The sequence below is a fragment of the Vicugna pacos genome, chromosome 11 (assembly GCF_048564905.1).
Source record: "Vicugna pacos chromosome 11, VicPac4, whole genome shotgun sequence".
Taxonomy (NCBI): domain Eukaryota; kingdom Metazoa; phylum Chordata; class Mammalia; order Artiodactyla; family Camelidae; genus Vicugna; species Vicugna pacos.
Window position 1 is genome coordinate 7,879,669 of NC_132997.1, and position 25,641 is coordinate 7,905,309.

General features: G+C 44.7%; 3 pseudogenes; all 3 read left to right on the top strand.

Annotated features, from left to right (window-relative positions):
- The first annotated feature begins 772 nt into the window (after positions 1 to 772).
- On the top strand, positions 773 to 10,339 carry LOC102537886 (wings apart-like protein homolog; annotated as a pseudogene).
- LOC140699502 (large ribosomal subunit protein uL5-like) lies at positions 5,078 to 5,688 on the top strand (annotated as a pseudogene).
- Positions 10,340 to 12,953: 2,614 nt separating the features above from the next.
- Positions 12,954 to 16,271, top strand: LOC102537632 (zinc finger protein 532-like; annotated as a pseudogene).
- The last annotated feature ends 9,370 nt before the right edge of the window (positions 16,272 to 25,641 follow it).

Consider the following 25,641-nt stretch of genomic DNA (forward strand, 5'->3'; position numbering starts at 1 on the left):
CCACCCCTGCCTGGGTGCTGAGCACTAGAGAATATGGCGGCTGATCCTGAGCCCTGCCTCTCTTCCCCTGAAAACTTTCCACGGGTTTTCAGAGATGGGGGTATGCACTCTTCCCCCCCAGGGCACATCAGCCATGTTGTTTTATGGAGGGCCCAGGTTGTTCAGCCCTGTGCACCCACAGCCATGGCGGCAGCCCCCTGCAGCCCACCAGGGCTGCCTCTGTGCAGCCGTCCCAGTCCTCAGCCTGGCTCTGGCTGCCTGGCCCTGCCCCCAGATGCCGGGCCGCGTCTCGGGCTGGGTGTCGTGGGGACCCTCTGTGCCTGTTTAACTTAGTTCTGTCGGTCAAGGGCTGCTCTGTACAGATCCAAACCTCGGAGGTTCCCCCTCTGTCCCACTGGCCTCTCGGTTGGAGAGGGGAGACCCAGCAATTGAGCACCAGTCCTCCTTTCCGCTCCCTCTTCATGGGACCTGTCCCGCTGTTTTGCCTTTTGTTCTTTCTTCCTTTTCTCCTACCAGATTTTTGGTGTGTCTATCTTTTGAAGAAGACAATGTTCTGTCAGAGTTCCACAGGTGCTCTGGTTGGCTGAGTGGGTCTGTGGATGTGAGTCTTGGTGTGTTTGTGGGAGAGGGTGAGCTACGAGCATCCTTCTACTCCGCCATCTTGGCCTCTGTCTGCTTGTTACAACTTGTGTGGTAAATTAATTCAACATATTGATCTATAGTTGAAATACATGTACACTTTGGTTTATCAGTCTCACCCTTGAGCCTCTATATGGTAGAAATAACAGTACCAGTATGTATTTTATTGAACTAGCAAATGATCAACTACTGGAAATAATGGATTTTCTCTGAAATAAGCCAATGTTAAAAAAAAATTCTTCAGTTCAAGACTTTTCGGATACCAATTTAAATAAGTTTAGGTTAACTGAAAAAGGCAGTGTGTTAAAAAAAAATGCTATGGTGTTTTAGCTTGGTGGTAGAGCACATGCTTAGCATGCATTAGGTCCTGGGTTCAATCCCCAGTACCTCCATTGAAAAAGAAATGATAGGTAAACAAACAAACAAACCTAATTACACAACCCCCCAAAATACTATGGGCTGGTAGCATGCAGTGTTTTGTTTTGTTTTGTTTTTTCCAAGTAAAAATCTCTAGAGTTGTTGCTTCAGAATTCTTGTTGTGCATCAATAATCATTAATGGTGCTTCTGATTTTCAGACTGGACATTTAGCTATGGACACGTTACTGTCCCTTACTTCCAAATGAGCAGGAGACTTGTTCAAAGAAGAACTCTGGCTCTTGAATGGTCTGGATCATATTGTAAAGGTATGATATATATGCATAAAACAGTTTAATATGTTATTTAAAGCCTAAAGAAAATTCACATACTTCAATGTATAATTGCATCAGCTTAAAAAGGTCTCTTCTTTTTAGTAGCATCTTGAAAATCTTTTAAGGATAAAGCCATTAACAATTTGATATGGGGCAGTTATGGAAATGAAAAAAAAATAAATTACAGTCTCATATTTTAACATCTCACAGAATGAAACAGAATAAATAGTATTCAGAGAAGTTATAACATATTCATAGCATGTGTACAAATGGCTTTTACTTATTAGTTAAGGGGGTAGCTGTTGAAGTGATGAGACATGCTAATGTATATCCATTTCTTTTCTCCTAGTGAAAGATGTGTGGATCATTTAAGTAGAGATGAAAATGAACAGAAACTAGTGGCCTCATTACGGGGAGCAGAGAGATGCTTATGAGTTTAAGAAACTATAAGTATGAACAAATATTGGGGGAAATTAGTTAATCTTAAATATGACTCTGTGTGTGAGACTGTCATAGTTTTATATTAAACACCCCTAGAGTTTTACTTTTGCTAATCCAAGTTGAAATTGTAATGCATTCTTTGAGCAACCAATGTTAAAGAACATGTTAAATGAGCAGTGTAGTTTTTTAAGTTTGTTGTGCCATATGAAATCATGCATGTTATTTGTTCATATTGCCAAATGTTATAGTTCTTTCCTTAATGTGGAATTCTGCTTAAATATATTAACTTGTTTGTAGAAGATAATAGTTAAATGCACTCAGGGTTTTGTTTAATTTTTTAATTAATAAGAACTTCCTTGATGTAACTACTGTTTCAGTCACATTGTTTATGATCACAGCTTATAATAATATTTGGTTTTGAAGAATACTACTGAACTGTATTCCATAAGTATATTTGTTTTTTGACTTTTCTGAATGACTGAAGCAAGTTTAGAGTAGATTAGAATTTATGCTGGCAGTGAGTTTCAAGACACGTAGACTGTGTGTTGGCCAGATTGGATTAGCAAGGGATTTTTTATTGAACCATCTATGAGAAAATGATCTAGTGTAAATGAAAACTTTCTGGCATAGATGAGATGGAAATTTTTCCTTGGCTCTTCTAGAGTGCTTCAAGTACATTTGGTAAATATATAATTTTTAAAAATTCTAGATGAATCTACTCTAAGAACTTTAAATAAGAGTTTGTTTATTACATTAATAATTCTTCTTTTCTGACCTGTAAAGTGCTTGGTAATTCATTACCAGGAATGTATAGCACAGAATATATTAATTATGAACAAACAGTTATAACAGTGATGTTTTAATTTTGTAGTAAAGCAATAGCTGTATTATTTTCAATTAAGGACACATGGGTTGTTATTCCCTTAGAGACAAGGGCTGATAATCCTTCCTCATCTTTATGTCTTTTTGAGCACTGTGTGATATGTGTGAATGAATGAATGAATGTTACAGATTGCCACAAAATTTCAAAATTTTTCCTTTTAGATAATGGTGCATAATCCAGAGAATCATAGCTACTCGATAGCATATAAAGATTCGCAACTTACTGTTTCATCAGCTAAGTAAGTTTTTCTGAAATGTCATGCTTTTTTTTCCTTTCAAATTTATGTACAGTGTTGTGTTTTTAGTGTACAGTGTTGTGATTCAGTTATAGATAGATATCAATACAGAGATTGTTTTTCATCACAGATTATTACAAGCTAGTGAATATAGTTCCCTGTGCTATACAGTAGGACCTTGTTGTTTATTGATTTTGTTTATAGTAGTTTGTATCTGCTGATCCCAAACTCCTAATTTATGACTCCCATTTCCCCTTCCCCCTTTGGTAACTATATGCTGCCAAAGACATAAGTTTCTATGTCTGTTAGTTTCTGTGAGTAATTATTGTTTTGTAATAGGCTCATGTCATCTTTTTAGGTTCCCCATATAAGTGGTATCATTGTATTTGTCTTTATTCTTCTGGTTTACTTCCCTTAATATGATAATCTCTAGGTCCAGCCATGTGGCTGCAAATAGCATTATTTCATCCTCCTCAGTGCATGTAAAGTTTCCAAGTCTGTCTCCAGCCCTGGTTCTAGCTCATTATAGCAGCTTCTTCCTAACATCTCCATCCCAGTTATTGATATTGCTGCCCTGGTTCTCTGGCCTCTAGCCTCTCCAGTACAATCCCAGTACCACAGGGGTTAAACTTCCATGGATCTCTGTTTTGTAAAAAACATCCCAAACTCCAAACCTGTGTGATTCCTTGTTGTCTTTGGATGTATGTCCAACATCTTTAGTATAGTATCAAATACCCACTTCAGCCTGACTCAAGTTTATCTGTTTTTTAGCCTTTTATTTTAAAGAATTTCAAATGGAGATAAAAGTAGACAGCAGCATCATAACGCCTGTTGTACATGTCATTCAGCTTGAATAACCAGCAGTCATGGCCAGTCATGTTTCCATGTATTATCCATCCATTCCCTTTCTATATTATTTTGAAACAAATTATAGATTTCAAATCATTTAATCCATAAATACTTGAGTATATATTCTTTAAAAGAGGACTCTTAAAATATAACCACAATACCATTCTCATATCTTATAAATTATTAATTGCTTAATATTATCATATGTGCAGTCATTCAAATTTCCAATAGTCTCAAATTTCTAGTAGTCTCTAGTTACTAATAGATTTGCTTTTAATCTGTAGGTTTCCTTGTCATCTCTTTTTGTCTTATATTTGTAAATTATATCACACTTAGTACCCTTAAGGCATATTCTGGTTTTTCTGTAACCAAGTTTACCCTCCCTTTCCAAAGTGTATTTTTGCAAGTTAAAATCTATTTCTTAATGTGAAAATGTCTTTTGTATACTCATGACTCTTGACACATGCCTTCTAAAATGAGGTGGTTAGGAACCTTTGTGATTAGGACCTTCGTGTCAGATGTCTTAGGAGTGGCAGTAGAGGTCAGCATTGGATGTTTGTGAACGACCACTCATGTGGTGTTTTGAAAATTTCAGCAGAACCCTGATAAGTGCAGGGCTAGCATATTGAACAATTAAATATTCTCCTGATGTTCCCACCTCACCTCCCAGCAGATTTATTATCTCAGTGCTCCTTAAAGCCTGTGCATTAACAGTAACAGCATGGTAATTCTGGTGAACATCCCCAAACTTCTAAAGAAGAAATTATTTCATATTAAACACAAGGAACCACTTCTTAACCAGAGAATATGTTTCAAGGAGCAGCCGAAGAGCAATGAGATAGAGTACAGTTTTCTTTAAGGGCTCTGTGTGGTGTATAATACATGAAGACTCAGCCAACAGAGTCAGCTTACTTCATCTCTCAGAGACATTTTTAAATTAATGGACATGGCAATTTAAAGAGAGGTTTCAGAAATACTAGACCCACTTAAAGATGATATTTCCTTGTTATTTTAGGTATCATCTTGAGAATCCTTGGATATAGATGGTACCCTCGTATGACTGCCAGGAGACATGTCAGTTCAATGACCCCATGTTAAAAAAATATGATACAGGAGGCTGGGTATAGCTCAGTGTAGAACACACACTTAGCATGCACAAGGTCCTGGGTTCAATCCCCAGTACCTCCATAAAAATATATGATTTGTTCTAATGTTTATGAAGTATTTAATATATATCTATATAAGGTCATTATGCAATATTAATATAAATAATATTCTTTACCTAAGCTAAGAGTGTACATTTGGAATGAAAAAAACATCTACTCTTCTGGTTTCCCATCATGGTGCAGGATCAAGGTGACAAGGAGAACCCCATGTGGGAACTTCGTGTCCATAAGCTCTGCCTCAGCCTCTGCCTGGGAGAGGGTGGGGCCAGGCTGCCCTGGGCAGCCGGGGTGCTGGAGCCACTCACAGGCCAGTCGCCTGTGTTCTCCAAAGCTAGAGACACGATCAGATCTTTGGCATCAGGAGAAATGAGGAGATTGCTGTCCTCTTCATGTCCAGGGGGCCAAGGTGGAAGAAATCCTAGAGAAAGGTCTGAAGGTGTGAGTATGAGTTAAGGAAAAATAACTTCTCAGATACGGGAAACTTTGGTTTTGGGATCCAAGAACACATCGATCTGGGGATCAAATATGACCCAAGCATTAGTATCTGTGGCCTGGACTTCTACGTGGTGCTGGGTAGGCCAGGTTTTAACATTGCAGACAAGAAGCACGAGACAGGCTGCATTGGGGCCAAACACGGAATCAGCAAAGAGGAGACCATTTGCTGGTTCCAGCCGAAGTATGATGGGATCATCCTTCCTGACAAATACTTTCCAGTTTCCATCCAAAAAGCCAATAAAAAGTTATCAGCGAAATTAAAAAAAAAAAAGAAAGAAAAAAACATCTAAATGAAATTCAGAAGTGCCCAGTGTTAGCTTTTAAAGGTTTAACATTTTAAACATCTGCATTGAGTTTATAATTTTAACTTTGGTTAGAAAATTATTTTAGTATCAAGTTTTCCCAAAATAAAGCAAAATCTTAGCATGGTGTGATTACCAGACATGTTTTGTACACAACTGAATAGGTAATACATTATAAATTCTTTAATAGAAAAAAATTAATTTGACAGCATTTATGACAAATTTAAAACAGTAAGTTCCAAGTAGGTAGAAATTCTTAGTGTAACTGTGTGTGTAGCATAATAGTCTATATTTTTTTTCTCTTAAGAGCATTACAACATTGTGAAGAATTAAGCAATGTAAACGTGCTGAGAACAGTATATGCTTACCTGACAGCCACTGCCTCACCAGAATATCACTACTCATGTGGGCAAAGCAGTAGAAGATGGCATGAGAGCCACCATTGGGGTTTTGCTCAAGTTTACTAATGATAATGGTAAGTCATGTTTTCTACATTTACTCTCACTGACAGATTGTATTATATGTAAAAGTAAGTTAATCCCCTTGTTTCTTCTTTTCTTAATGTAGTCATTTTTAAATTGCCATCATGTAATTCACTTACTCATGTATAGATTTAACTGCATTTAGCAGTTGATATTTTAAAAACCAGCCTGGTAGCTTGGCTCAGAAATTCTATTGTCAATAGTGTATCTCAATACAGGAATAGCTATACATTTTTATTTTTAATATTTGTGTTAATACATATTAGTTGTTAGTGTCATAAAAATGATAACAACTTTTATCCTCTTTCCATTCCCTATTTCAGAATGGGGCAGCACCACAACAGAAGGACAGGATGGCATGATGGCACAGCCATGAACTGTGTGCTCAGGGGCAGAGATTTGATATTCGAAGAGCTGGTGAGTTCAAATGACTATTTCAGAAATGAGCGCTTGATCTATTAAGATGATAAAAACTTCATCTTAGTTTTGGATTAAAGAATCAGTTGCTCAATATATTGTGGGTTTTAATCGATTCCTTTTTGAGCATACCTCTTAGAGCACACAAGAGTGCCATGAAGGGCCATGTGTAAAAATAAAGAGTATAAGAACTAAAAGTGGTGAAATCATTCTTTGGGAAGACCATTCTTTATAATTATAAAATGGTTATTAACCATTTTGAAGATGATAGCACACTGATTAGTTTTCTAGCTGTCAATAAAAGTTGTATATTGTATTCACTTGTTTTAATTCTCACCTGTGGTAACAGGCATATTTTACCTTTTGTAGGCTTTAGGACTACTGGTAAATCTAGTTGAGTATAATGCTGAGAATTGGCACTGTCTCATCAACATGGAAACATCATGTTCTTTTGATTCTTCCTTCTGTAGTGGAGAGGGAGATGGTAGTTTCAGGATGGCTGGACAAGTCCATGCAGTTCAGGCTGTAGTACAGGTAAGCAGCAACTTAAAAGCAAACTAACACCTTCAGGTTTTACATCTGTCCAGTTTCTTTATCAGTTGTTACCTTCTCTCCCTCCTTCCTTCCCTCCCCTCCTCTTTCTCTTCCTCTGACTCTCTCACCTGGTCAGTGAGAGGTACGCTGGGGAAGAATGTGTGCCATTACTTATTCTGCTGACTCTTTTCAACTGCTGCAATTACTCCTTAGGCATTGTTAGCAAAAAGCAGAAACAAGGCCTCATTGTATATGAATCAAAAGTAGATTATTAACAACAAATTACAAATCAAGTTTTAGCTTTATCCCATCTGGTTCAAGTCCTCCAGCATTACTTGCTGGTCTGATCTGTGCCCAGGACTGTGTGTACCTAAATATTGGGGCATACCTTTCAAAGTATGTATGTCTTTGGAGTAATTTCCTGGCTTAGGAATTGTGTCACAGTATGTATATTTAAAATTGATGTCCCCAACTTGCCCCACCCCAGTCACATAATCCCTCTTCAGTGGATTTATACTCCCCTGTAAAACTGTATGTGGGTTTTTTCTTCTTGACAGTGCTGGGTGATACTATTGTCTACTTTTGCCAGTATAATACTTTCTGCCAGTTCCTAGCTACCTTTGTCATTTCCTTAGGTGACAGTTTGAACATGTTCAGAAGTGATCATGAATTTTTTTTTCCATTTTTTCCAAAGCCTTTGCTAACCTGTTAATCCTTTTGGCCTTTCTGAAACTAGAAATGCTAGATCTGTGTCTTCAGGTAATAATCTGCAACAACTTGACGTTTTCATGAGTCATAACTAGGAGCCTGACTTTCCTCTTCAAACATTTGAATCTCAGGACTTCATTATTCTGTATACTTTTCCATGATATAAAGTATACATTGTAATAATTATTGGGCATACCAAATAACTTTTGCTTATGTGTGCTTTATCTATTGATAAATTAGAAGTCAAGACAAAAAATTCAGGTACTCATTCTATTAGCCATTGGTGTATAAACATAATCACGTGACATGTAGATTCTGGAAAACTCCCACCGTATAGTTGTGACAGAATGAAAGGTGTCAGTTAACTTTTCAGTGTACTTATGAATGTAATTTTGAGCTCATAGACTCCCTGAAAGGATTTGGGGGGACCTCTAGGGAATCTGGAACCAATTTTAAGAAATACTGCTTCATAGAAAGCTGAAAGTTTAGTTTCCTGAGGGTGTTAAATTTTATATATCATACTTGTATATATTTAGCAAATTTTTGAGATCTCTTTGGCCTGTGGGTTTCAGGTGGCTGTCATTAGTAACTTGGGGTTTTCCCCAGTCGTATCAGTGAGTACGTGAAATGCTTTCTGTACATTCGGCACAGCAGCAGCTCATGGAAATAAAGTGAGTGAAGGCAGGAGGTTTAGTTGGTTCCCTTTTAGAGTTTTTGATGTATTCTTCTATTGACAATTGTACTTCCATTGTTAAGTATTCTAGCTGAGATCCAGTTCTAGATCTTTCTCTGAGAACTAGCTTTTTACTTTTACTGGTTCTTGTTTATCTCTTTATCCCTTTAAATTCCTTTTAAAGAAGCCACATTGCTTTCCCCAAATATTATGTTTTACTCAGTGTACTTTCTTCCTTCCACTTAGTTTATCATGGATGCTAGGATTTAAAAAATTGTTTAATTCTTTTAACTTTTCACTTGTATTTTTTGCTTGAATTTCCTCTCAGTATTATCCAAATTAAGAAAAATGTTTTGATTCTCAGTCTTATAAACAGAATGCCTGCATCATTAGTAGATACACTTAATTTGCTTGATTGAATTTCAGCAGCTTTTATACTTTTTTTTTTGGCCTTCAGTTGGATGAAGACCAAGGGCTTTTATTGATATTTACCCTTGTTTATCAGACAGCATGCTTCTTAGGATTAGTGACGTTTAAAAGCAAATTGAGCCTTAAATTTGCATATATACATGCAGCTGGTTGGTGATGCCTCTCAGCGATCTTCAAATATCATCTTTATCAGCTATTCCTTGAGTGAGAGAGAGCAGCCCAGTTGGCAGAAAGTGAAACAGATGAGTTGATCAAATATGCTCCCATCACTCAGCATGATAAGAGTGGAGAGAGGCAAGAAACAAGTGGAGAAATACAGTGGGCATCAACTGAGAAGATGGATGGTACAGAAGAGAAACAGAAGGAGGAGAAAGATGATGAAGAACTTGACCTCAACAGGTGTGTTTATTTTGATATATTCAAATTACATATGTGTTCTTTTTCCTCCAAAACATTTTAATTCATATATTGTTACAATCTTGCTATTTTTATGTCCTCTCTAGTTCAGTGCAGACAAGCTTTGATATTTTAGTGCTTGTGGGAGTTCTTCACAGGCTTCCTAGCAGTGAGGAAGATTTGTGTCCAATGCAGGCAAGGTCTGCTTTCCTTTCCTGGTCCTTTCTTTAGTTCTCTGTAAGGAGAAGCAGCTGAATAATATGACCCCTAAAGGTTTTTATAGTTCTGAAACTTGGGGATTCTTTTATTGGCCTCACTTTGTAAACTGAGAGCTATTGTCATAAATTACAGTAATAGTTCTCAAAGACTTTTGCCCATATTTTTAACTGGGTTGTCATTTTTTGATTGAGTTGTAGAATTCTATATATTCAAGAGACTTGACTCTTATCGAGTACGTGATTTGCAGATAAATTCTGTGAGTTGTCTTCATTTTTTTGATGGTGTCTTTTGAAACACAAAAGCTTTAAGTTTGATGAAGTCCAACTTACCTATTTTTTATTTTGTCAGTTGTGGTTTTGTTGTTGTGCCTAAGAAACCATTTCCTAACCCAAGGTCACAAAGATTTAGTTCTGTGTTTTCTCCTAAGGGATTTATGGTTTGGTTCTTATATTAAGGTCCTCTTCCATTTGTGTTATTTTTTGTTGACGTGTGTGGATATTCTATTTTCCTAGCGTCATTTATTGATGTTTAGCAGTTTTGAAGGAAAGATGACTAACAGAGATGTTGGTTTCTTGGATGATTTTGTGTGTCTGTGTGTGTGTGTGTGTTTTAATGTACTGTTACAGTTTTTGGTTTAAATATTTTCAGCTGTTCAGCATGCTGGCACATGGAGGATTGCATTGTGGCCTCATACACAGCACTACTTCTTGGGTGTCTTTGCCAATAGAGTCCACTAATAGTTCAGTGTTGTTTTATGTGTCTTAAAAAGATTCCATTGTGACAGCTTCATATTATTACCTAATTAACTTATGATTTTTTTCTTACCCCCTCACATTTGGTGAAATTTAGAAGATACATGTCAAAGTAAGAATATATTGGGTTTAATGAGGAAACTCCCAGGCTAATGGAGGAATGGATTTACTGTGCCATTGGTTGAAGTCAAAGAGAACGTCATCTACAACCTGTGCCCAACTGGCTTCAGGTGCAAAAATCCAGCCTCAGTGAGAGCATCAAAGACTCAATTTCTGTCTTTACACTCTGCTGTCCCCTGCATGTCATCTTGTCTTTTGCTAGCTGTCTTCACGGCCCTGTGCTGACTCTAGCTACGTGACTTGTCTACTTAAGTAATGTCCAGTGGAAGAAGGTGGCCTCTTCTTGTATGTTTATTTGTAAGAGCAATGGTTTCTTTCCCCTAGGACCCCTGCACACCCACTGCAAAAAGTAGGCTTCCCCTCACCTTGGCCAAGATTGGCTCACTTGCTTTAGTTTGATCTACCCACTGGCCAGGGAAATGGGATTACTACGTGAGATTTAGATCATCATGATTTAACTGTGAGAAATATGTGAGTGTCTAGACATTTGGGCTGAATCAGCACAGAAGTGGACAGGTTCTGGCTATTGGGATGGTCTCCTTTAAAAAGGGGAACACATGAATATTTTTTAACAGACAAGCTCAGTAGAAGAGCCAGATTTTAAAATAAAAGGGAGGGTTCTTCCCACTTAGCTGCCAGGGGCATTCAGGTTGCAAGAAAGAGTGGAGGGAGGTCTATTGTATAGTGGGGTGGTTAGTTTTTCTTCTCTGAGGCTGGAGGACTAGAAGTAAAGACCATGATCTGAAGGGCATCTATCAACCTACTCACATTTCTTCATTTTTGCCATTGACTTTTCTGCATTGCCTTGCTTTCCCCCGTATCCATTTGTCTAGAGTCCTGTGTATTTTTCTGAATCTTTCTTGCCCATCTCTTCCATATTTATATTGTAGTCAAGTATATTGTACACTGTAGTCAAATTCACACTTGCCCACTTTGCTGTGGCCCTTGTTGGCACCAGCACTTTCAGGATCAAGGCCAGAGTTTTTATTATGACTTTGGAGGCCCTGCAAGATCTTTATTCCCCTTCCAGTATATAATCTTTTCAGCTCAGCCCTTTTTCTTATTTCCTTTAAATCCAGAGATTATTAAGGGAAAATGAGAAACACATGCCAAGCAAATGGAAAGAAGAAGATGCTCATTCAGTAGCACCCCCCCCAAAAAAAACCCTGATGGGCATGCTATTTAAATTAAAGATTTTTAGATATTGTGTTGTGCACACACCCAAATTTCAGTCATGGTCTTTCTTAAATAATGGTTCTTAAAATTAATTGAGTTATTATCAAATGTGATTTATTTTGGGCCGTCTTTCCTATGTTAGTTAATAAATTCCTATTCATCTATGTCTCTCTTGTCTCTAAAGAGATCATAAGGTCCTTAGGTTGTGCGAAGTGATGTGAATTCATAGAAAGTAAGATGTCTTGTTGCCTTGGGGATGATTATGACTAACCTCAAAAAACTAGCTGATAGAACAAAATGTAAAGGAGATTGGTTTACCTGAGGCTTAAGTGGGAAAGAAACAGAACATCAGGTGATTCTGTACAGTAAGTGCTGCTCTGTGGTGAGGGCAGCCTGCCTGGAAGCCTGGCAGACACCAGTGTCATTTCCCATCAGCCCCCACACACCTGATGTCCTGCAGGGCTCAGTCTCCTCTCTGCCCTTCCTGTCCTTGCTCCTCTCATGACTCCCTGTCCTGAAGTCCTGCATGCCACCGCCACCAGTAGCTTCCTTAAGAGCACATCTGATCCCATAACTCCTTTCACCAGTCTTTCTTGACTTACCACCATTTAGGGAATGGTGACTTTGCTGCTGCAAGACCCCAAACTTAAAATTACATTCTCCAAATTTTAACTCTGCCAGACCCCTTGGGCACTTCCTAAATTTCCCAAATAGGCCACGCTGTTTCCCACCTTTTCTGTTTGTACCTGCTGCAGGCTGCTTAGAAATAAATGCTGTGACTCCCTCTCCCGCACAGCAGCCACTCACGATGTTGGGTCTGCGGTGTGGGGACAGAGGAGTATGGGCTGGCCCTATTGAGAGGCTTTCACTCAGAACCCCGGATCTGGTCCCTTATCCTGTGTGATGGGCGTGCGCTTCTCCACTGAGCAGCCCGCACGGACCCCTCGGCCCCTCTCTCCCCACTGCTGTGGTCTCAGCCCCTTCCCTAGAAATTGGTTAAAGATGTTCTTAAGTCCGGCTTTCCTTTCCCTCTGCAGTGACCGTAGCTATTGCCCTTACAGCATATTCTCCACTTTTCAGTATATTTTAGAAACACAGACATTTAAAGATTGACAGATCTCTCAGTATTTTAGCTGCAAGGCTTGTTAACTCAGTAGGAGTAACTTGTGCTCTGCCTCCCATCTGGGGGCCTGTGGTGGTTTTGGTGGGAAGGGTCACTTAGAATGTGGGGGATTAATACCATATACCTTAGCACATGGTTATGTTAGCAATGCATTTGTTAGATATTTTCTGAAATTCTATTCATATCATCATTTTGCTTATTTATAATTCCAAAAATTCCTTGACAGGAATAAAGAAGAGGAAGAGAGGGAGCTGGCTGCACATTTCCTAAGAGGGGCAACATGTACTCTTTCGTCTACTGCACCATCAACAAAAATCAAGTCAGAAACTTCCCTGTTCCTCCTCCTCTTCTGGCAATGCATTTTCTTTTGTGTTTTTAATTACAGGTGAGCATCCTTAGACCTTTTCCTTTTATTCTTTATGAACTTTTAAGTCATTTTTAAAATATGTTGAAATAGAACAGGTTTTAGACAGGCCAAGTATTTTCCTTGTAACAGTAAGTTTATACATAGTCTGGCTGCTTCTTGCTAATTAATGAAAGGAAACATCTTAAGAAAAACTGGAATCTCTACATGAAGCAATCTAGATAAAAACAAAGTTGTTAAGAGAGAAATGGAAATAAATTCTAGAAATCTAATTGTTTATGAACCTTTTAAAGTCAGAAAAATAGATGATAGATTGAAAAAAGCTTTGAAAAGGTGCTTGAAAACAGGGTCCACGAGGGGAAGCTGAGCTCTGAGAAGAATGACAGCTCCCTTGGTGGTGTGGCACCATCAGGGACCAAGCCATCCTCCAGGTTTTCCTCCTGTATAGCTGTGATCACAGCCCTCAGTGCTAAAAAGGCCACTTCCAACTCCTCTAAAGAACCAGTGACCAATTCCCGGGAGTCCTGTTACCCAAAGAAGTAAATGACAGCCCTAGAGCCACTGAAAAGTCTCCTGAATCCCAGAATCTCATTAAAGGGATGAAAAAAGCATCCCTTAAGCAGCCAGATAGTCTCTAGAGCATCTCCAGTGAGAACAGTAGTGAAGGATTGCCCTTCTCTCCCACAGGGTCAATGACAGCAATCCCCAAAGTCCACACCAAAACCATCAAGACATCTTCTGGGGAAATCAAGAGGACGGTGATGAGGGTGTTGCCTGGAGTCAATCTTGATGCTGGAAAAAAGCCTTCAGAGCAGACAGGGTCCATGGTGGTTTCTGTGATGTCACTTCTGTCGTCTCCAGCCTCAGCCACAGTCCTTTCCTTCCGGCCTCATGACACCTGTGCAGTCAGTGGTCATCACCAATGCTGTTGCCCCTGCTGAGCTGATGCCCAAAGAGGTCACGATCAAGCCTGTGGTGACCGCCTTCCTCCTGGTGTCAGCTGTGAAGATGGCTGGCTCACAAGTCATTAATGTGAAGCTCACCAACAACACGATGGTCAAAGACATGGCCATATCTGCTGCCTCCATTCAGAGCACCAGCAGCACAATCATTGAACAGCAAATGCCATCCATCAGCAAGCAATTGTGGTGCCAGGCTCCAGCCTGGCCAATGCCAAACTTGTGCCAAAGACTCTGCACCTTGCCAACTTAAACTTCTGCCTCAGGGCTCCCAGACCACCTCTGAGCTCTGCCAAGTGTGCACCACACCTCAGCAGCAAATAAAGCAGGCAATAATCAATGTCGTGGCCTCGCAGTCACCCTAAAAGGTGTCATGGGTCCAGGCGGTGTCCTCCCTGCAGAGTTCTGTGGTGGAAGCTTTCACCAAGATGCTGCACAGCATCAGCCCAGTACCAGCTTACAACCCCAAGCTCAGTCCTGCCAACATGTACATCACATTATAAACCCGTGGGTACAAGTGCTTGGGGTACAGGGACTCCTTTGCCCTGAAAAGAGCATGAGCCAACACTAAGACAGATGCAGTGTGTGCATTGAACTAACATGCAACCACTGTAGTAGGAACCTCACTATTGACAACAAGTTCAGCCTCCTGTCCCATGCCCATGGGCACAAGAAGAAGGGAGTGGTGATGCAGGGCTCCCACTTGATGGTGAAGCCAGTCCCAGGAGATCAAATGATCATTTCTTCATCAAGCAGTATCCTGCTTCATCTCCCACTCTCCTGAGCTCCGTGGGGCCGACGTACACACTGTAACATAAATTCAGTCTGGCATAACTGGAACAGTTACATCAGCCCCTTCGAGCACAGCCATCCTTCCAGCTATGCCTCGGGATGAAGACCCATCCAAGCTCTGTAGCATAGTCTGAAATGTTTGCAGTGTAATGAAGTTTTCCAGGATGAGACATGGCTGGCTACCCATGTCCAGCAGGCTGCAGACATGAGTGGACAAAAGACTTGCACTGTCTGCCAGATGCTGCTTCCTAACCAGTGCAGCTCCACCTCCCACCAGAGAATCCATCAGCACAAATCTCCCTGCGCCTGCCCCGAGTGCAGGGCCATCTGCAGGTTGGTGCACTTCCAGACCCACATCACCAAGAACTGTTTACATTACACGCGGAGAGTTTTTTTTTTGATGTTCACCTTGCAATGTTGTCTACTCTGACACGGCCACTCTGAAGTCTCACGTTGAAGGTTCTCACTGTGAAGTCTTCTACAAGTGTCCTATCTTCCAGTGGCATTTAAGTCTGCCCCAAGTGCACATTCTCATGTGTAGACACAGCACCCCGGCATCAGGATCAGAGAGCCAAGAATAATATATAAGTGTTCCATGTGCGACACTGTATTCACCCTGCAAACCCTGCTGTATGGCCACTTTGACCAGCACATTGAAAACCAGAAGGTGCCTGTTTTCAAGTGTCCAGACTGTTCTCTTTTATATGCACAGAAGCAACTCATGATGGACCATATCAAGTCTATGCGTGGAACACTGAAAAGCATGGAAGGGCCTCCAAACTTGGGTATAGACTTGCCTTTGAGCATTAAGCCTAGAACTCAAAATTCAGCAAATCAAAACAGACACCAGATCCATGAATGGGAAAGGGAAATTGCAAAAGAAATCCCCATCACCTGTGAAGAAGTCAATGGAAACAAAAAAAGTGGCCAGTCCTGGGTGAACGTGTTGGGGGTGTGACCACCTTTTCACACAGAGAGATGTTTACATTTCCCACGAGAGGAAGGAGCACGGGAAGCAAATGAAGAATCACCCGTCTCCAGTGTGAAAAATCTCTCAGCTCATCCCTCAGCCTCTGCCATCACAACTGGATCAAACACAAAGGCATCAGGAAAGTTTACACCTGCTTCCACTGCCCAGACTCCAGGAGTGCCTTCATGAAACGACTGATGCTGGAGAAACACATCCAACTCAAAACGGTATTAAGGATCCTGATTTGAAAGAAAAGACAGAAGCCACCAATGAGGAGGAAATGGAAATAAAAGAAGATGCCAAGGTTAAAAGCTCTAAGCAGAAGTTGGAAGAACCCATTCTAGAGTTCAGACCTCCCAGAGGTGGCATCACCTGACCCCTGAAGAAGCTGAAGACAAACACCCATTATGACAGTCATGCAGAGCTGCGTTTCTCCATGTGGTTCTTGATTTGTTAACTTAGTCCCAGCAAGGAACTTTACGACCATAGGATCTAATATTCTGATACTGGATCCCTGAGGGACTCAGAGGTGTCCTCTGAGACCTAAGGGACAATCAAGGGGGCCAAAGTGAGAACAGAAGCAAGAGCAGAAGGTGAGATGTGACCTGGGAGACACCTGGGATCAGGTGGGTCCTGGCTGAGGGGCGCTATGGGTAGGTCATAGGGGTGATGGCCCAGGCGGGTGAAGAAGGTGCATATTTATGATGATCTGTCAGGACAGCTCCAGGAGAGCCCCCATTTCAAATACATTTGCAAACCTGTCATACCATCCCTCCCAAATGTGTTCATTTAGCAATACGAGCGCATCTTCTTGGCCAAGTGCTGGGCTAGAGACCTGAAATATACTTGAAACCAAGGCATAGACTCTGCTCCCAGGTGGCTGAGTGTTCATTAAAACACAACACAGGGAAAGCTGTTGTATGTAGAGGCCCAGGTAATTGAAATAACCTGTCCTTCTCTGACAGTTCTTATAAACACTGTTCTTTATTCTGACCCTGATGCTCATTCAGGATACACAGGGTTTTAGCAGAGCTCCCCAGGGGAAAGCAGACTCAGTGCTGTGAGGATGGGAGACAGCGTGGACCCACCTTGGCTGTGCTGAGCAGAAGATCTTTCCTGGTGAGTGACTCCCACTGAGACCTACTGCCCCGTTTCAATTCTCTCCTAGGGATTCAGGGACAATCCCACTGTCCTGTGAGCAGATCACTTGCAGTCAATGATCCATATCACACACACACAAGACAACCTAATTTAATGTATCTCTACAATATTACACTGATTGTCAAAGTGTTTTATTGAGATCGATATGTACAGACAGCTGGAGGAGAGAGGAAGGGACAGAGGTCGACCCAGGAGGGGGCTGGACACAGAATGAGACATGTCTATGTATCCCAAGGGACAACTTCCACTCAGTGGCTCACCTTCTATGTATGAATTAGTGTGTATCTACGTTAGATCCCAAACGAGATGGAAGAAGAAAAGCAAATCTCTATACCTTAAACAAAGCCTCAGTTTCTAAAACATGTTCTGAGGGAGGCTAGACTGGTAAGGACCACTTTGGAATGGAGCAGCATGTTTCTCAGAAGCAGTGACACACCTCTCTCTGGTGGCCGTATGAGGAATGGCATGGGGGCTGCTGGCTCCATGGATGTCAAACAGGCAACATTCACACACACACAACATCCATCTTGCTGTTAGGAGAACGCCAATTCCATAAGATCAAAGTCTTGTCTGTGCCTTCTAGTGCAAGTCCTCATCTTGATCGTGACATGACCGGGCACTTCCCAAGGGCAGGGTCTCAGGGAGTGTTGATGGAGCCCCTGAGCTGGGCCCCATCCACAGCAGAGAACAGACAGGAGGTCGATGCCTCACAGGACCTGCAGGGAGAGAATGGGAACTTGCTGGAGTCACTTGTCTACATACCAGGCCTGTGTGTCTGGTGCAGAGAAGTGAGTCTATCCAAACAAAGACACACATGGCCCTTTGCTGTTCACATTAACAAGAAAATGTCAACGCAGTTTTGAAATGTATCACACAGCATCTGTGTCTCATTTCATCGAAAATGATGTCGAAGTTGAAAAAATGAGATGACCCTGTATTAGCTGTCACTTTTGCACTTTCCAGGTGTAATGATCGTCTCCACTGAAAATGTTAGAAAACTTGACTTTCAGGGCTGCGTCATGTTCCTTCTGATCCCTTGCCCTTAAAGGACCTGCTTCCATGGCTCCTGCTGCCAGCTTCCTCCACAACCATGTCTTCTTCATCTCTGAAAGCGGAGCCCAGTCCTGTCCTCCCCAGGCAGCTTCTAGATCTAGGATCCCTCCCTGAACTTCCCGAGTATGAGCCCTGTCCACTTTCCTAGGATGACAGGCACTTCTCAGCATGTCTTCTCTCCTTCTATGGATTCAGAGCTTCTCCCAGACCAGGAAGCTCCTCAATCAGTTCTCAGTCTGCTCTCTGCTCAGTGCTTGACAGACAGTAAATACTCAATCAAGATTGGGACGTCCTTAATCTACAGAAGTTTTGCACTGTTTCTGATGCCACCCTAAAATTAGAATCAAATCCCAGAAAAGAATCAGGATGTCTTGAAGCAAAAGGGCTAGTTTGTTGTTTGCAAGGTCTGCAAAGCAGGAACACACAGTTTTTACCTGCAATGGACAGTATGAACCCCGGGGCTTGATGGGTTGAAGAATTTCTCAAAGCCAAACCACAGAATGTATAGGTGGATGACTTGCAAGGGGATTGGACAGCCTGTGCAGCCTGACTACAGATCCTCACAGCTGAACCGCAAGTTTCCCATGACTGGCTGACATTGGAGCATCTCCTTCGAGGTCTTACCAGGTGGGGCCCGTAGCAGAATCAGAAGTCTGGCAGGTGTTTTATGTGGTTTTCCACGAACTTGGAAGTATGTGAGTGAACCCCAGGTCCATCATGAGCTACACAGTATCTCAAGCTTCCAAAACCTTGAAGTGGACAAGGGGTGTCGGGGATTGTGTAATGAAGGCGTTTTGTTGAGGTGAATTTGGTTTTGCCTTCACACTTGGGTGTGATGATTTCTGGCCAAGTCCTACAAACCGACACTGAGCCTGTGCTCCTAAGCATGAATATCAAGCCTCAGCCCAGGTGGCCCTTCCCCTGGGTCCTCTCATCTCTCCTTTGCTCCCAGTTGAATCAGGGGCTTCTGTCTTCCCCGCTCCAGGAACAGCTCAGAATCTCCTCCCTGTGAGGACTTATGTTGTGTGCATGGGGGCATCCATCTTCAGGCAGAGAAGAGAGAGGTTGCTGACTGTGGCCTCACTCAGTCATCTCCGATCACGGGATCACCGGACTTTACTCTGATGGACATCGTTGGCACCCCCCTACCACGTATTTCTGGTTCTGGGGGAAAGGCAGCGGTCCTTCACCTGCAGAAGCTGAATGCAAGAATGCCAGTCCTGGGAACTGGACATGGGCGGGGCAGTGGGTCACTGCTTGGGCAGCCTGAGGGACGGGAGGACCTGTGAGCACCTCCCAGGACACCTGGCCTGAGGCTCGGACCTTCCTGCAGCTTCTCCGGCATCTGTATGTTTTGGAAAGACTCTTTCTGTGCACCTGAGCTCAAGTGGGTGCTACTGTTGCAAATCAAAACACCCCTGCATGGAACATATCCAGGAGTGTGCCTTAACGCAATGTCCGACCTTATTTTTAATTTTTAAACGTGTAAAATTTAAACAAAAAGACGATGATCATTCTCTTCATCCATTACTCAGCCAGACACAACAGGTACCAAGTAATATATTACCACCTCTGAGAAGAATCAGGAATTGTAAATCACAGACACCTCAGGAACGGCGGGCGTCCCGGCCCTGAAGGCGATGGCAGGAAGTAGAGCTGGACTGACACTTACAGTGTGTCCCTCTGCTCTGGCTATGGCTCTGGCGCTGTCACAGGCGCCAAAGAGAGCTGGAGAGCTGGAGCTGGCTCTCCATCCAGAGGGGTTTCCCCAGCGGGTTCTGGAGCTGGTGCTGAAGCTACAAAAGGGAAACTCTCATCAATAGGACTGCTTTTCCACGTGTCTCCCAAAGCCAGGGGAGCCCTCACTGCTACTCAATCAAATCTCACTCCAGGATTCCACCCCCAGGGAGTTTTTCCAGCCTCTGCTCTGTGGGGTCCAGTGCCTTCCCCTCACCACCCACCCCATCACCCACCCTGCATCCTCCTCACCATCACTGTCTGCCTCTGGGAGTTCCAGTTGCTCCAGATGTACCAGGAGGAGGTGGGCCTGCTGCTCCAGGTCTGAGCCAGGCATGCTGAGCTCTATGTAAGCAACAATGGTCTTAAGGCCTGGAAATTCTGGAGGCTGGTGGAAATCGTCTGGGTACTGGAGCAGTTAGGTGCCCAGGATGGAGGACATGGCCCTGGGGTCATCGGGGACACCAGAGTCAGAGGCTTGGCCTTTCCTACCATGTTGGGCTCCCAGGGTAGCCCTGCAGGGACCTGGGCCTTTTTGCCTTTGGCTCCTGCCCATCCAGAGGCCGGCTCTGCTCCATGTCCCATCTCAGCTGGCAGTGTGGGCAGAGGCGGGCTTGGACACAGAGGAGGGGCTGCTACAAGCCTTCTGAAGGGACAGCCCTGGCTCAATGGCGTGACCACCTGTCCACGGCTTCAGGGACACCTGTCACCCTGCTATGTCCCTCTCCCTGCCCCTCCCCACTGGATGGCACGTCTGTGAGGACAGGCAGGCTGTGTGCTCTGGCCACTGCCCTCTAAGGGACACGGGAGCTGCTCTATGAGTGCCTGAGCCAGGAGGGAACAGACAGGCTGTGTCGGCCATCCAGGCTGCCCATGGGCCTCCTCACACTTCAGACTTCAGCTCCTGCACCTGCTGGCTGCAGAATCGTCCAGGGACCCTGCCTGGGTCTCCTTCTGCCCCTGCCACTCAGCATCATCAGGATGGGCTCAGCTGTCCCCTGAGGCTCCCTGGGTACCCTGAGCACCAGCTAAGTCCCCACCATTGAGGCTCCACTAGATGGTGGGCAGGATGCTCTCCACCCCTCGTGTTCTGTGTCTCCCAAAGGGCATGTGGGCAGGGATGGGATGGATAGGGGATGCTTGTGGGTTTTCTTCGGGGTTGACTCTGTCCTCTGACCTCCCAGATGCCCCTCACAGCGCCACAGTCCCATCCACAGCTCTCTGGGTCTCGTTCCTCTTTTCCAGGGGAAGCCCTAGGACTTCTGCTCTCAAGCCACACTCACAAGATATGTGGGATCCAGGATTCCCCCCACCTCTGCCCAACCAGAGAGCCCAGAGCTTCACACACTATTTGGGGAAGGAGTCCCTCCCCCTCCAATCCAAGAGACTCACTGTTTCAGCTGGTGCAGTGGTCCCCCGTCCTCTTCAGTAAAAGGGAGGATGCATCCGTATCTAGAGGAAACCAGGAAGGCGTCACATGGACTGTCCTGGGCACACAAGCTGGATGCGCTGTCTAGTGTGACAGTGTGAGTCCCGGGAGAATGGAAGCCTTGGAGGGCAGGGCTGATGTCTGCTCTATGCATTAAATGATGGTTGTTCTTAGAAAAGCCCCTGTCCCTGGGGGCTCTTCCTATACATTTGAGGAATGAGTGAGTGAGCCCACCTGTCCCTACTGTGCACATCTCAGTGGGCCTGGGACCCCACTTGTCCCTCCCAGTGATCCCTGCTCTCACTCTCCCAGGACAGGGACAGCTAATGGCATCACAAATCCCCTTTGAAATGGGAAAACAGTTCCACCCAAGGCCAAAGTCCCAGTGACACAGGAGGCAGACGCTTCCTCTTTGGCAGGAGGACAAGGACAAATTCGCACAACCACAGCCCCACCAACTGCCCTTTCCATGAGCCAGGTCCCCAGAAAGCACTTTTCATGAATGGCCTCTCTCTGTTCCTACCCTCCTAGGGCCTGAACATCTCTTGACTCCAGTGTACAGGGGAGAAAACTGAGGCTTAAACAGGTAGAGGAACAATGCCTCATGGCACTGCTGGTAGGTGGCCGAGTCACCAATGTCCCATGAAGACACAGTGCTCACCTTCGGAACAGATGGTCCAGCACCTGCTGGGCGGTGGCAGAAGTTCGATAACTGCCCAGAAACGTGTTCACATAGGAGAGGTGTCCACTCAGGACAGCAGGCACCAGCTTTGCCACCAGTTTCTCCAGCCTGTGTCGCTGGAGGCTCCACAACCTGTAGGTCTCATCCCTACTCCCTGATGGTCCAGCTCCCCCCTGGGGTGGAAGGAAGAGAGACATGAGTCAGATGCAGCACCAGGGACCCCCCAGAGGCTCGGCACTGGAGACCAGACTGAATCCTCAAGCCTCAAGCTCTTGTGCCTGAGGTGGAACAGGGGAGCCCTGAGCAGATTCAAGGTTCTCGGCATCACCAGTACAGGGGGCGAAGGGCGATGATGAAATGCATTAGTGTCTCAGATCCCTGTGTCAGCACCGCAGTGCCGACCCCTCCCTGCATGCACCACTTCATCCCTGTGACTGCTGTCACAGCATCCCATTGTAGGGATGAGAACACAGCGGCTGAGCCTTGGATGGGAGGGCTCAGGATCTTCAGGTCAATGTGGACACTTGGGGATGGAGGAGAAACAGGGCAATGTGTAGAGAAATGCAGAAAAACTCTGGACTTAACATGAACTGAAGTTTTATCAAAGCCTCTGAGATTCGGACTCATATGTGGTTATTGACTTGCATCTGGCCAAGGCAGGCCCTGGTCTGTGAGGGCAGATGGAGATGGGGAATCAGATTCCTTGGCCAGCAGGTATCTAGGAGGCAGCCCGCGGGAGGAGTGGGGCAGCTGTGAGGCCTGGGGCTTCCTGGGTCTGGAGTCTCCTCATTCACACTCACCCTCAGCCCATTCTGGGCTCTGCTGTTGTCATTGGGCACCTGCGCCTCCTGCAGGGAGGTGGAGCGGGGGACTCCATGGACCAGGTCCTCTCCCATCTCCTGTGTGGAGTCCTGCAAACACAGTGCCCAGTGGCCAAGGAGAGACTTCAGAGCCCTTTCTGTTTCTCTTGGTGGTTCTCCGACCCATAAGACATCTCCAGTCCTGACACACATACACTACTGACTGCACAGACCTCCTTCAGGGACAAAAAAGCTGACAAAGTGGGGGCCTTGTATTCCCGTTGACACAGAGAAGATGCCCCTCAGGAGTCCTCTTTCCCCCTTATCAGCCCTGTCCTTGGGTGTGGCCATGACAACACCACCAGGTTACTGAGTATTCAACAAGCCATTCCTGCCCAGCGGGGACACCTCCCCTCAAGTCCCCCTTTAGCGACATGGAGATGAGGGAATGTGGGCCTGCCCAGCGAGGGCCCCCAATGGAGGCTGGTCCCAGACTGGCCTTCTGCAGGCCACCCTGCGTTACCTTAGGTGACCTCCTCAAAATAGGCCAGAGGCATCTGGGTTGAGGGTTCCGCAGACGCCTACAGCCACCGAAGAACCTCACAGTCCAGGGTTTCCTGGCAGAGAAGCCCCGGGAGACCAGGAAACAAGAGGAGAACATCCTGTGTCTTCAGCTGTCTCCAGCCAAGTGAGCTGGCTCTGGGGCCATCACTGGAATGTGGGTGCTTGGTAACCAGGTTCCATTTCTGTTGTGGTCTGTTGAGGATGTGATGTCACTTCCTGGGGTCACTTCCTGGACCCCGCTCCTCAGAAAACACCTGCACACACAGCCCTCTGGGCTGCTGCCTGCTCACCCCCTTCTCCACACAAACCTGCATCTTCCACAGTTATAGCAGCCTTGCCCTCTCCACAGCTCCCAGGGTGGGTCTGTGTGCAGCTGTAAGGAGATTATCTGGCATCCAGACTCAACTCCTCATTCTTACCTGTTCTCCATCCTGGATAAGTCCTGGTGTCTGTCCAGGCCAGTGTGTCTCCCCAGCTGCACAGTGGGAATGAGTCTTGCAGGGACTTCTAGGGATGGCCTCGGGTGTAAGTGGAATAACGCCTAGAAAATTGGGAGTGATGTCACGTGTGGGCAATGCCTGCAACCCAGTTGATCTTCCTCTGACTTTCCTCCTCCATGTCTGTTCCTCTTCTGATCCCACCCCATCATCCTTATTCAACGTACAGTGGTTCACATGTGTCTATGTGTGTGTCTTTGTGTGCATGTGTATGTGCATGTGTGTGTGTGAGAAATCCAGTGCTCACAGTCTGTGTGGCCAGAAGAAAACTACCCCCACACAGGAGAGATGGTCAAGAGTGTCCGGAGGTCTGAGGGTTTCTAATTTCCAGAGCAAACTCGAGAGGGCCTGAGGCCTGGCTAGGAGGTCAGAGCTGCCTCTATGTTCCTGTACTTTAATTCCTCTTCCCAAGTTCCAACCCCAGTATAACTGTCACCTTCCCCTGAAACAATAGGGTTTTTATCCATTGGGGTAAGTAGATCCTCAGCCTCAGTCAAGATTCCTAGGTAATCAGTTCCTCCCAATGATTTCATGAGGAAAATGTAGCAGATTTATTCTAATCTCATATGTGTCTAATGTTCAATTGGCCCCGAACTGACTTCTGGAGCTCACTTCCCATCCCTCCCACATCCATGCAGCAGCTCCATCTCCCAGTGGGCTAAAACCAGAACCTGGGCTCTGTCTGTTCCCTCTTTCTTCCTCATCCCACATGGAGTCAGCTCCTCCCATGTCCCTGGGTTCCAAGTCCAGATGCATTCATATCCTCTCTGTATCTACCTCCCCCTCCATATCCAGGCCACCACTGACATTGTCCTGGATTCATGCTCTTTGCTTCCCTTTCTCACTCCCTCTGATTGAAGGGACAAATGTTTAAAAGACAAATGCTGTTCCTGTCACTCTGCTAGCACACAGGAAATCTCTCAGAGGCACTTTGGGGAAAAGCACCAATTGTAGCCAGGTCCTCCAAAGCATCCTCAGGAGGTAGCGCCTTCATCCTTTGGGTTTACATGGTGGTAAATTGCTGTTATACCCAGACAGAGTAAATCAATCAAAATTTAATTTGCCACATAAAAGAAAAGGTTTACAAGCAAGAAAAACTGCCCATGAACAGAGTGATCTGATTCATTAGGGCTTATGCCGAGCTGGAGACCTGGGTCTGGGGAAGGAGTTATCTGCCAGATGAGCTAGGGCTCAAGGCAGATGCAGGTCCCCTGCTCCCTGCCTCTTGGGGAAGTGGTGGTTCAGCTCTGAGAGGCTGCAGGCCAGGCTATACCTGACGAAGGATGGGATGAGGTGGGAAGGGCTGAGCCTCTCACATTCATTTCACAGAGTGTCTGGGCTCTCCACTTTGTAGCTCGTAGCTCCATGGGAAGGGTGACACTTGGGTATCCCATCACCGATGTGGAGCAGATGTGAGTCTGGGGTCCAGTGAGACCTGGGGCCACACCTCATTTGTGGACAGCTGTGGCCCCATCCCTAAGAGGGCAGAAGACATATGACTGGCACAGAGTGTGGTGTACAGAGTCAGGGTGGGTAAGCCTCCTGAGAGCTCTCTGGTGGCCAAGGGACAAGTGGCTTGACCCCTCAATTTTGACCCTCTATTGTGAATCAGTGGCCCTCTGGCTAACTGATGCCCACTGAAGACAAAATGGTTGACATGTCTCTGGCTGCCCAGGGCCATCTTAGGCTCCTGCTCTGTAGAGACATGTCTGAAAACTAGTGAGACTGGCTTCAGCATTCTCCCACCAAGACCATTCTGGCAAGTTCCATCCTGGCCCCTTTACAAACTTCTCCTTCACATCTTGCTCCCCTCCCCTCTGTGTTTGTTTACATGCTTCTGCCTCCATGCTTTTACTTCTGCTGTTCTCTCAGTTTGGGATGTGCACTTTCTTTCTTTAGTCAGC